This window comes from Pavona decussata, unplaced genomic scaffold, assembly GCF_977016875.1.
Source record: "Pavona decussata unplaced genomic scaffold, jaPavDecu1.1 SCAFFOLD_543, whole genome shotgun sequence".
Classification (NCBI taxonomy): Eukaryota; Metazoa; Cnidaria; class Anthozoa; order Scleractinia; family Agariciidae; genus Pavona; species Pavona decussata.
The window spans coordinates 10,001-22,103 of NW_028145838.1; positions in this window are offsets into that span (position 1 = coordinate 10,001).

Consider the following 12,103-nt stretch of genomic DNA (forward strand, 5'->3'; position numbering starts at 1 on the left):
TCTAATTTCAGCTTCAACTACTTTTTGCTCTGTTTTAATAAATACTCTCAAGAATCAGACTCGAGATCGATCGAGAAGTCACTTTAATTTCGATTTGAGGACGGATTTTCTTTTCGGATTCTTTTTGTCTTCACTTATCCGACACGTAATCTTATCTCATATTACAGCCTCAATCAATCATATAAACAATATCTCGAAATATCTTAAAGCTAAACTTCTGTAAACTTACCTGTCTTCCTTTGATTTGTGCTTTCCCATAACCGAAGTGAAGTTAAAAACCACTTGATTCGACTAGATACACTTCAAAAAAACTTCCGATGCAAACACTCGAAAGCGTCAACGAGCGAATCTTCGAGCATCTTTTTTGTCGCACGTGCTTTGAAGCTGACGTCATGAGGAAAATATCCCCCCCGGAGAGGGGTGTGTCCTTTGTGGACAAGTTCGAACTCGTGTTTCGAGTGTCGCAAATGTAGAAGAGTCAGAGGTGGACCGCTAAACGGTGACTGGGTAGAAAACAAAAAGAATCTACCAAAACAATTCGACACAAGTGGATTCCGACACAAGTAGATTCCGGATTCCAAAACTTTAGTGGATTCCGGATTCTAGCTCACTGGATTCCGGATTCCAACATAAAAAATGTCCTGGATTCCGGATTCCAACATGAAAATTTCTCTGGATTCCGGATTCCGGATTCCGTTACATGGGGCGACACGAACAAGAAATGGCAAGGATTTTCTCTTCAAAAAGCGTGAGTTTGAAAAGCTATTCGATTATTTTTCGCCGTTATAACTGTAGCGTTGTTAGGCTAGTGATCGATTAGTCCAGAGGTGCGGTTTGGGGTCGGATTTCCGGACTCAATGTCATAAATAATTTCCAGATGTCGTTCGGCGTGATTCGTTTCGATTTGTAAATATAGAAGAGATTCGGAAAATCAATTTAGAACGCTGTCTTGCTCCGATTAAGCCGATTCTGTTGTAGAAAGCTAGACTGGACCGCTAAAAGACCGGGTTTTGGGTGAGATTTAAGATGCGTTGGCGCCGTTAATAATTGCGAAATGTCGCACTTGTTTTGTCAACACATAGGCCATGTTTCATGTCAGTTCAAATGTCAGTGCTAGTGTCATGTCCAATTTCAAAGACTAACCTTCTATACCAGGTCTGTAGTATTCTTTGACCTTGCTTTCTTGTGATGAGCCCTAATTAAAGTCATGTTCTTGACTAGCATATTCCATCAGCCTAGAAAGTCTCAAAATGTGGTTAATTTCTGAGGGCATGTTCTTAAAAATCCAGACAGATATTAAAATGATATAAGTGGAATGATGAAAATATAAGCTTTTCTTGCTAGTCCTGCTTTTGTAAATCACAGTTGTTTTGTGTCTAGCAATGTAACTGCTGTTAGTAGAAGGGCTTAAAGCCTCAACTTTACAGCTTATTTCAAAATATGATGAATGCAAGGAACTAGTTAGCCCTTGCTTTGTGTCACTCGTAAACTGACATGATTTCTTGCCTGAAATATAACTTGTGGAGGCACCATTTCCTCTTTATTTGGTTACTACAGTTTATCTTGAAGCGATTAATGATACAAAGAAGAATATCAAGCCGTTCTGAACAATTTGAGCCCAAATACTAATAATATCTGTCTGAATTTAAAAGAACATACCCTCAGAAATCTATGATTTTTGTTAACTTTTCTTAACATATAACTTGTTGTTTTTTTTTAATTATTATTATTATTATATTTCCCATTAAATTTAGGGATGTACGATACAAGAGTCACCAGCAGTCATTTTAAAGACAAAAGCTATTCTTCTCGTTACCCACCCCCCCCCCCCCCGCCTCCCTCCTCCCTACCCGAAACTACCCGATGTAGACTCATTTAATTGTTTTGCCCAGCTAGCCCCATTCTCTCTCAAACGTTTATACACGGCACAACGAACTCGCTTTGAATTCGGCGCGGTCTTAGCTGAGAAGAAATTCATTAGCCCTAGCGTTTCGTTTGGCTTCCTTAAGCAAAGTTTTCCTGAGGACATCATTAAGTCTAATGAGGGAAAAAGTCTTCCGAGTGCAGTTTCTGCCTTGTCTAATATGCTTGCTACCAGTAGTCCTGTTTTTCAGCTAAACGGGTAAACTTTAGTTACTCGGGCTTGGACGAAGGCTGGCATATTTTGGGCTTTGCTTGAGGAGGTGACAGTCTTTGGCTTTAAAAAGTAGCTCTTAGGGATGATTTCTAGTCGGGCAAGATGAAACTGTGGGGAATTTTTAACCTGGCCAAAGACTTAGTTTATTTTCTTGTTGAAAACCGCCATATGTGTTCCCCGTTCCAATCTTTTTGCCAACATCCGGGACTTAAAGTTATATCACTAAACACGAACAAGAAATGGCAAGGATTTTCTCTTCAAAAAGCGTGAGTTTGAAAAGCTATTCGATTATTTTTCGCCGTTATAACTGTAGCGTTGTTAGGCTAGTGATCGATTAGTCCAGAGGTGCGGTTTGGGGTCGGATTTCCGGACTCAATGTCATAAATAATTTCCAGATGTCGTTCGGCGTGATTCGTTTCGATTTGTAAATATAGAAGAGATTCGGAAAATCAATTTAGAACGCTGTCTTGCTCCGATTAAGCCGATTCTGTTGTAGAAAGCTAGACTGGACCGCTAAAAGACCGGGTTTTGGGTGAGATTTAAGATGCGTTGGCGCCGTTAATAATTGCGAAATGTCGCACTTGTTTTGTCAACACATAGGCCATGTTTCATGTCAGTTCAAATGTCAGTGCTAGTGTCATGTCCAATTTCAAAGACTAACCTTCTATACCAGGTCTGTAGTATTCTTTGACCTTGCTTTCTTGTGATGAGCCCTAATTAAAGTCATGTTCTTGACTAGCATATTCCATCAGCCTAGAAAGTCTCAAAATGTGGTTAATTTCTGAGGGCATGTTCTTAAAAATCCAGACAGATATTAAAATGATATAAGTGGAATGATGAAAATATAAGCTTTTCTTGCTAGTCCTGCTTTTGTAAATCACAGTTGTTTTGTGTCTAGCAATGTAACTGCTGTTAGTAGAAGGGCTTAAAGCCTCAACTTTACAGCTTATTTCAAAATATGATGAATGCAAGGAACTAGTTAGCCCTTGCTTTGTGTCACTCGTAAACTGACATGATTTCTTGCCTGAAATATAACTTGTGGAGGCACCATTTCCTCTTTATTTGGTTACTACAGTTTATCTTGAAGCGATTAATGATACAAAGAAGAATATCAAGCCGTTCTGAACAATTTGAGCCCAAATACTAATAATATCTGTCTGAATTTAAAAGAACATACCCTCAGAAATCTATGATTTTTGTTAACTTTTCTTAACATATAACTTGTTGTTTTTTTTTAATTATTATTATTATTATATTTCCCATTAAATTTAGGGATGTACGATACAAGAGTCACCAGCAGTCATTTTAAAGACAAAAGCTATTCTTCTCGTTACCCACCCCCCCCCCCCCCGCCTCCCTCCTCCCTACCCGAAACTACCCGATGTAGACTCATTTAATTGTTTTGCCCAGCTAGCCCCATTCTCTCTCAAACGTTTATACACGGCACAACGAACTCGCTTTGAATTCGGCGCGGTCTTAGCTGAGAAGAAATTCATTAGCCCTAGCGTTTTGTTTGGCTTCCTTAAGCAAAGTTTTCCTGAGGACATCATTAAGTCTAATGAGGGAAAAAGTCTTCCCAGTGCAGTTGCTGCCTGGTCTAATATGCTTTCTACCAGTAGTCCTGTTTTTCAGCTAAACGGGTAAACTTTAGTTTCTCGGGCTTGGACGAAGGCTGGCATATTTTGGGCTTTGCTTGAGGAGGTGACAGTCTTTGGCTTTAAAAAGTAGCTCTTAGGGATGATTTCTAGTCGGGCAAGATGAAATTATCGGGAATTTTTCACCTGGCCAAAGACTTAGTTTATTTTCTTGTTGAAAACCGCCATATGTGTTCCCCGTTCCAATCTTTTTGCCAACATCCGGGACTTAAAGTTATATCACTAAACACGAACAAGAAATGGCAAGGATTTTCTCTTCAAAAAGCGTGAGTTTGAAAAGCTATTCGATTATTTTTCGCTGTTATAACTGTAGCGTTGTTAGGCTAGTGATCGATTAGTCGAGAGGTGCGGTTTGGGGTCGGATTTCCGGACTCAATGTCATAAATAATTTCCAGATGTCGTTCGGCGTGATTCGTTTCGATTTGTAAATATAGAAGAGATTCGGAAAATCAATTTAGAACGCTGTCTTGCTCCGATTAAGCCGATTCTGTTGTAGAAAGCTAGACTGGACCGCTAAAAGACCGGGTTTTGGGTGAGATTTAAGATGCGTTGGCGCCGTTAATAATTGCGAAATGTCGCACTTGTTTTGTCAACACATAGGCCATGTTTCATGTCAGTTCAAATGTCAGTGCTAGTGTCATGTCCAATTTCAAAGACAAACCTTCTATACCAGGTCTGTAGTATTCTTTGACCTTGCTTTCTTGTGATGAGCCCTAATTAAAGTCATGTTCTGGACTAGCATATTCCATCAGCCTAGAAAGTCTCAAAATGTGGTTAATTTCTGAGGGCATGTTCTTAAAAATCCAGACAGATATATATATATATATATATATATATATATAGTAATAATACATTTGTTAATGTCTCTAATGATGATTATGTAATTACATATTATGCATCATTTTGTGCAGCTGCTCTGCAAAGATATTTTTTATCTTGCCATGAAACAAGGAGACTGAAAACATCAGATCTAGACAAGCATGAAGAGCACAAGCAAAAGTCACGGAAGAATGACCGACAAAAAGAGGTACATGCAAGTAACTAAACTGGCAAAACTTTGCTAAATAATAAACAGGAAATAACATCAATGCTCTTAATAAGTGTAGGAAACTTGGCATTTTTATTTATATTGTGACATAAATGTTTGATATAACTTTTACTTGATTGGAAAATCAAAGTATCAGCTTATTTTATGTGCATCAAATTTTAAAAATTCCATTAACAGAGGTAAAGGGGACGTTTTTGTCACTGCTTATCATTCAAAGTTATCCAGGAATGTCAAGATGTTTTAAAATTAAAGTTTAGTTTGACCGGGAAAAATATTACTATCTCTCAGTAATATGGTGAACTACATGTATCAGAAAGCTGTGTAATTAATTCAGAGTTTCTACTGAAAAAGATGCCACCATTTCTCATAACCTTGTTTGTGGTCTTTTTGGGAACAACAAGAATATCCGTGATAAGGGTGCAGGCCCATAAGGCGGATGTAAATGTAAAGATGACACATTTTTTTTAAGGTTTGCATTACTGATCTAACAATTGCTTCCATTATCTTCCAGAAATTAATGAGACGCACAGTTGCGCTTGATATGATTCAGTGGCAAGATGCCCATACAAAAGGAAGGGCGGCAGAGGTTCCCTTCTGGATGCCATGAGCAGTGAGGAGAGCAGCTATGAGGATGATGGCAATGGTCAACCAAAGGTTGCTGGCTGCAAAGTAAAGAGGCTGCAATGGGAGTCAACCTCTTTAAGGAAAACAAAAAAAAAAGCTATATAAGGTTTACTAGAAGTCCCTTACTAAAAGAGCAAAGGAAAGAACCCTTCCTAGGACGGTATCACTGAAGTGATCTGTCTAAAGGGGAGCTTGAATGGGCTGTTGAAAATTAAATTTGACATGACACTTTAGCAAGTGCAAAGTACTTACTTGGAGTTAATTACATTTATATGAATCATAAAACCATGGATGCTATATTTATGTTTGGTGTCTGGAAAGAAAATAAATCCAGTTAGAGTTCAGTAAGCTACAAACCTTATGGTAATCTTTTTCTGTGGTTTGTGTTTCTTATTACTGATTGGTTGTAGCATAAGAACGTGTAAAAGTCAAATGAAAGTTTGAAGTTGTCCTTCAATAGCATCTCATCTTGAATAACTGGTAAATGGGTCAAGTGAGGCCTTAAGCTACTGTATTTTGTTTTATTCCGAGTGATTGCCAATCCACATCATCATCACAGAATGAGAAAAATAGTTTACGGTACAGGATACTAAAATGGAGTGGTGGTGTGGGTACTGGCACAAATAATCAGTAGGTGATGCTAAAAAATTATAGATAAAAGTTACAATCATAGATAATGGCAATAGTAGACACTGTACTTTCTCATTCCCTGATAATGGTGTGGATCAGAAAAAGCTCAGAATAAAACAAAACACAGTACATGTAGCTTAAGGCCTTACTTGATCGGTTTACCTGTTATTCTAATAAAAGTGTTTATGGGTTTCTGAGTTGCATAATAAAATGACTTAAGCCACGAACATTTCACAAGTATTTGACAATTTTTCAATTCTTTATTGTTTCTTTTCCAACAAGAGAACACTTTTTGTTGTTTTCCAAAAGAAATAACAAGAAAGAAAGCAATGGTTACTGTTCAAAGTGTGATTGTTTTTAGAGAGACCACGTATATATATATATATATATATATATATATATATATATATATATATATATATTTGAGAAGTATAATGTAATAAGTTCTTTTAGAAGTGCAGAGGCTTATCAAAGTTATTGTTTGTTTATGCACTGACAGCACTGTTTTTGATAATAAAGATTTTGGTGAATATACGAATTCATTGTATTTAACTTTACTTACCTTTTGTTCCGAAGTGAAGTTGACTGAAATGTGTGTTTGCCACATTTTCCGCCTTTCAGAAACGCGAAATTGGAATTTTCTTTATGCATGTAAATCCATTTTTTTAGTCAGCAAATATGTGTTCTTAATGACATTTACTTCTGAAGGAAAGTTTTAAATTTGCACTTCTTTCTCACATTTGCTACAGTGTGCAATGTTGACGTAAAAGCTGTATTTACTGTCTATTCTTTGCTTGCAAATGTCGTGCAAACATGAAGTTTGGTTTATGTGCAAATATGACCAAAGTCGAGCAAACATAATGTTTTACCTCATTTGCTCACCCTGTAAATCCATTTTCCTTGGAGCAAATGTGTGTTCTTACTCATATTTACCGGCTTTTCTTTGCTTGCAAATGTCGTGCAAACATGAGATTTGATTTATGCGCAAATATGACCAGAGTTAAGCAAACGAGATATTTTACCACATTTGCACACCACGTAAATCCATTTTCCTTGGAGCAAATGTGTGGTGTTACTCATATTTACCGGCTTTTCTTTGCCTGTAAATGTCGTGCAAACATGAGATTTGATTTATGCGTAAATATGACCAAAGTTAAGCAAACATGATATTTTACCACATTTGCTCACCACGTAAATACGTTTTCCTTGGAGCAAATGTGTTGTGTCACTCATATTTACTATAGAGGTAAAGTTGTCTTAAATGTGTACTTCCTCCTGCACGTGTGAATATTGCGTAAATGCGGTATTTACCACGTTTGCTTTGCTTGTAAATGTCTTGCAAACACGATATTTGATTTGTGAGCAAATATCGCCAAAGTCGAGCAAACACACTCTTTTACCGCATATTTGCTACCCATGTAAATCTATGTTTTCTTGGAGCAAAAGTGTGTATTATCTACACATTTACTATAAAAGAAAAGTTGTTTCAAATGTGTACATCTTTCTCACTTTTGCAACGGTGTGTAAATATACTGTAAATGCGGTATTTACCATCTTTGCTTTATGCGCAAATCTCGTTCAAACATGAAGTTTGGTTTTGAGCAAATATGACCAAATTTGATCAAATATGGTATTTACTTCACATTTGCTACCGTTTTGCTACTTTTGTAAATTCGTTTTTTGGTGCAGTGAGACAAGTAAAAATTATACGTCATGATAAATTTTGCTGTTAAAGTTTACTCACAAAGTTTGTATGACTAAAGCGGCGAATCAGCTGTCTGTTGTCGAATATTTCGAAAGTCATCCAGCTGTAGCAATACCTTGGAGACATGAAATAGACTGTGATTGTGATATTTGATGTAGACCGGCACAGCTGTGCCGTGACGTAATGACTGTATTGTATTGATTTAGTCTTCGCTGGTTTAAACAATATTGTGTACAATAATGTATTGTATAGTAGAATGAATTGTGATTTATGTTCAGCAGAAATACATGAAGGTTTAAAGGATTTTGAAGAGTCTTGTCCTTTCTGTCATGAGCAGTTTGAAAATCGTCAGTCGAACGAACGCGAACAATGTTGTATTAATGCCCATATAATTCTTGATAGAGGTTATTCAGTTTGTGAAAATTGTGGGCAAGTTGCTGGCTATAAAGTAGTAAACGAATATGTTAATTTCCGAGAGAATCTTAATCGCTTTCGTAAAAAGAGCGTTTACAATCGAAAATATCATCTTGAAAATATAATCAATGATTTATTGGCAGCATCGATGATATGTGTTAATTATCAACAGAGGGCAAAAATACATCGTATTTTCGCTGAAATAAATAAAATCCTTCCCCGTATTAATGGGAAAAGGAAACGTATTATCAGTATAAAATTTTTATTGGAACAAATTTTAAGAGCCATGGGATTAGAACACAGTCCGCTTGTTTGTATTAAGAGTGACCGAACATTGGCTAGTTATAAAAAATATTGGGATAGTGTATTGGATTTGACTGGTGGTGAAATAGGTCAGTGAAATAACTTATCATACATCCTTGGTTGTTTATCAACAATCGGTGTGTTGTCTAAAATATAATCATCAGCATGTTGTAGTTTTTTCAGAAGATCATCATCAAATTCGCCACTTCTAAGGATTTCTTTTATGGATATTAACAAGTGCCCATATCTTTGAAAGGCGTAATGACATTGGTATGTTTTTATGTCAAGATTTTTATGCTTCAAATATATTTGAATAAAAAGTGAAACAGCAGTAGCCGCAACAAGAGATATGCCTGAAGTGGGTAAACTACTGGATATACCACCAGCAGCAATAATTGCAGAACTGATGTTACCGATTAATTTCCATTTTCTATAGGATTTATAAGCTTTTTTGTAAATCCACATTTTTTTGTGATATGTTTTGTAATAAGATTTCAATTCATCGATTTGGTTAGATGATAATGTTTGCTGACGTGGTTGAACTCTGTTACATCAGTCATAGTCTTTTATAATTATTGTCCATACAAAATTTTATGATTTTTTAAGAGCTTCATTAATCGTGCTGATTATTAACGGTTTTATTTTAACGCGCATCATATTCTCCAATAGTCCTTTGATGTCAGAATCCAATTGCACCAAAGATTGTCTTATACTATTGTTAATCAGTGGTTTGATAGTATCCTCTGTGTAGCTCTGGAGTTGACTGAGAGATATTGCATGATTTGGTTGTCTTCCATCTTTGATAATCAGATGACGGTCTTCTGTGTCAAGGTGACCATCATCATTGACGTGAATTGGTTCTCTTTGTTTGTAGTGAGGATCTATTTCTTCGTAAACGACCGTATATTCAATCTTGTTTCCGTTTTTATCAAGGATATGGTTGTCATTTTCGTCTTGAATGAATGGCATTATATTATTAGACCATACTAATTTAAATCATGGATGTTGAATATTATTTCAAATTTCATGTTATTCCCGTTTTGAAGAGCTATTTGTTGGATGTTGTTGTATAAAGTATCGATATTAATTATCACATTATGATTGGGATTATATGTAAAATTATGAAAGTGAGAAGTGATCATCGCAGTGAATTTCCAATTTATGCAACTGGAAATTAGAAGCCTGAAAAAAATTCAGGCTTCAACGGGATGAACGTTGAAGCCTGAATTTTTTTCAGGCTTCTAATTTCCAGTTGCATAAATTGGAAATTCACTGCGATGATCACTTCTCACTTTCATCTACATCCGCAGTTCATATATGAATCATTTCATATACTTTACATCATGTAAAATTATGACGTGTTGTATATGTGACATTATTCTTTGTGGCGGAAATAAAAAGACGATCATCACCAGTTCTCGATCCATGGGTAATGATTTTGACTTTTTTAATGTAAATTGCATCTGATTTTGTAAAAGGTAATCCATTTATTGTAAAAACTTTTGAACTACTAATAGTGCCGTAGTACTGAATTGAATTGGTTTTGATTGATTTTAGCAAATATCCTTTTGACACAGCATCTTGATTGTTGGCTGGATCTTTTAAACCTGTTATTGTTTTGCCATTCATATTAATATCCACCTGCATCTTCATCTTGTTGTTTTCGAAATCGAACATTTCATTTTTCAGCCCATCATAAACTCTTGGATCAACACTGTCACTCCATCCTTTGATTCCATAAATAACCAAGTATCCTTCTGGATTTTGGACTACAGCTCTGCCATGGATGACTAATGTTATACGATCAGGTGTGGTTTTACTGTTGTAATTAATCTGAACAAGCAGTTTGCCATACGTGTCGAATGCTCGATAGACCTGTTTGTGAATATAGACAGTTGTTCCCTGAGTTGATAATGATACATTGGTGGATTCAGGCCAATAGTATTCGAATATCATTGTGAACGTACCAATGGGTAATGGATAAATGTTGAATGAGATACCACTTCGATAATCATTAGATCCATCAGTGTCCTTAATCATTGTGATTGAATAAGCTTTTTTATTTTGATGAGCAGATTCTCTGAAGTTTTCTTCGAACCCATCTACCCTTATATTATACTCCGAAGCTGATTCATCTGTGTCATACAGGTATTTGAAAACATTTTCTTTGTGACTGCTGATGAGATGACTTTGAGCAACCCAATCCTTATACTGTTGTGTGACATTTGCATTGTTATTATTAATCTCATTGACCACGAAATCAACATTAGCGGCTTTATCTGATTCATTTGCTTTTGGAGTGGTAACGTTTTTTATTTCATGATTGTTTAAAATCAAATCACCATCGACTGTGATATCACCTCTCCAAAATTCCCAGTTTTTATTGTTCCCTCTTGAAGGAGCATTCCAAGCTCTCACTTGATTATTGCCAAGTTTCAAATCTCCAGTCATTTGGACACTACCATCTTTTTTAATGAAATCCGATGTGTCTAAAGCTGGTATTTTTGCTATTTCACTGTCAACATAACCCTTTGTAGCAGCATCAGTATTATCAACAGGTGGACCCATATCTTTTATCAGATGTCGATCCATATTAAGATCACTATTTGAAACTTTTTGTAAATATTTGGTATCACAAAAACCTAAATTAACAACATCATAGGTATTTTGTATATTAGCACCAAGATTGGTGATTTGTTTATTACCCATATCAAGGTTACCAGTCATTGGTGATGATCCATCCTTTTCCAAATAACCTGATAAATCAGGTGATGGTATTTTTTTAACAGAATCATCAACGTACTTTTTATTCGCTGCTTGATCGTCATTATCAGGTTTTAAAACATTAATATCAAAAAATGTTTTCCGTCCGGTGATATGTTGTTCTGTTGATGTGACCATAATTTCGCTTTTAGCTCGTCCACCATAACCATCAAAGTTTTGCAAATCTGGTATATGAAGATAAGACTGATGCTCAGTCATTAATCGAACATCATTGGAGCTACCAGCACCGTCTGGTGTATCTTGTAGATAGATACTATTGGTATGAACGCTGCCGGTATTGCTGTAAATAACTGATTTATTATTAACGACTGCACCTGGTCGAGCTCCCTCAAACAATTGAATCTGACTCTTTGTGACAGCATCATTAGGATTAGTGCCTTGTTTAACATTAACCATTTTTTTGTTTTATAAGTTATAATCACCATTATCTGTTAGTATAAAACCAACACCTGGAGGACCTTGTTGTCCTATTGATCCAGAAGATCCAGAACCTGATGTAGAAGTTGTTTCATCATTGAAAATTCCCATTATACTAATTGATTAGACTGTTCCGTAAAAGTTTCTTTTTACAACTTTCATAGGTCTGTCCACATAGAGAAAAGAATATGGTTTTTTGGTGGTTTTAATATATGTTACCTTATCAACTCCCAATTCACGAGATATCAGACTCTGTTCATTATTGCTTGGGAAGTCGTAGACACAGAAATGTGAACAGTTCAATCTGATGTCCTTTGGCGTCTTGTAAAATGATTGACTAAGGTAAATAACAGAGCAGTTTTTATGCCGGCCTCTTATAAAAATAA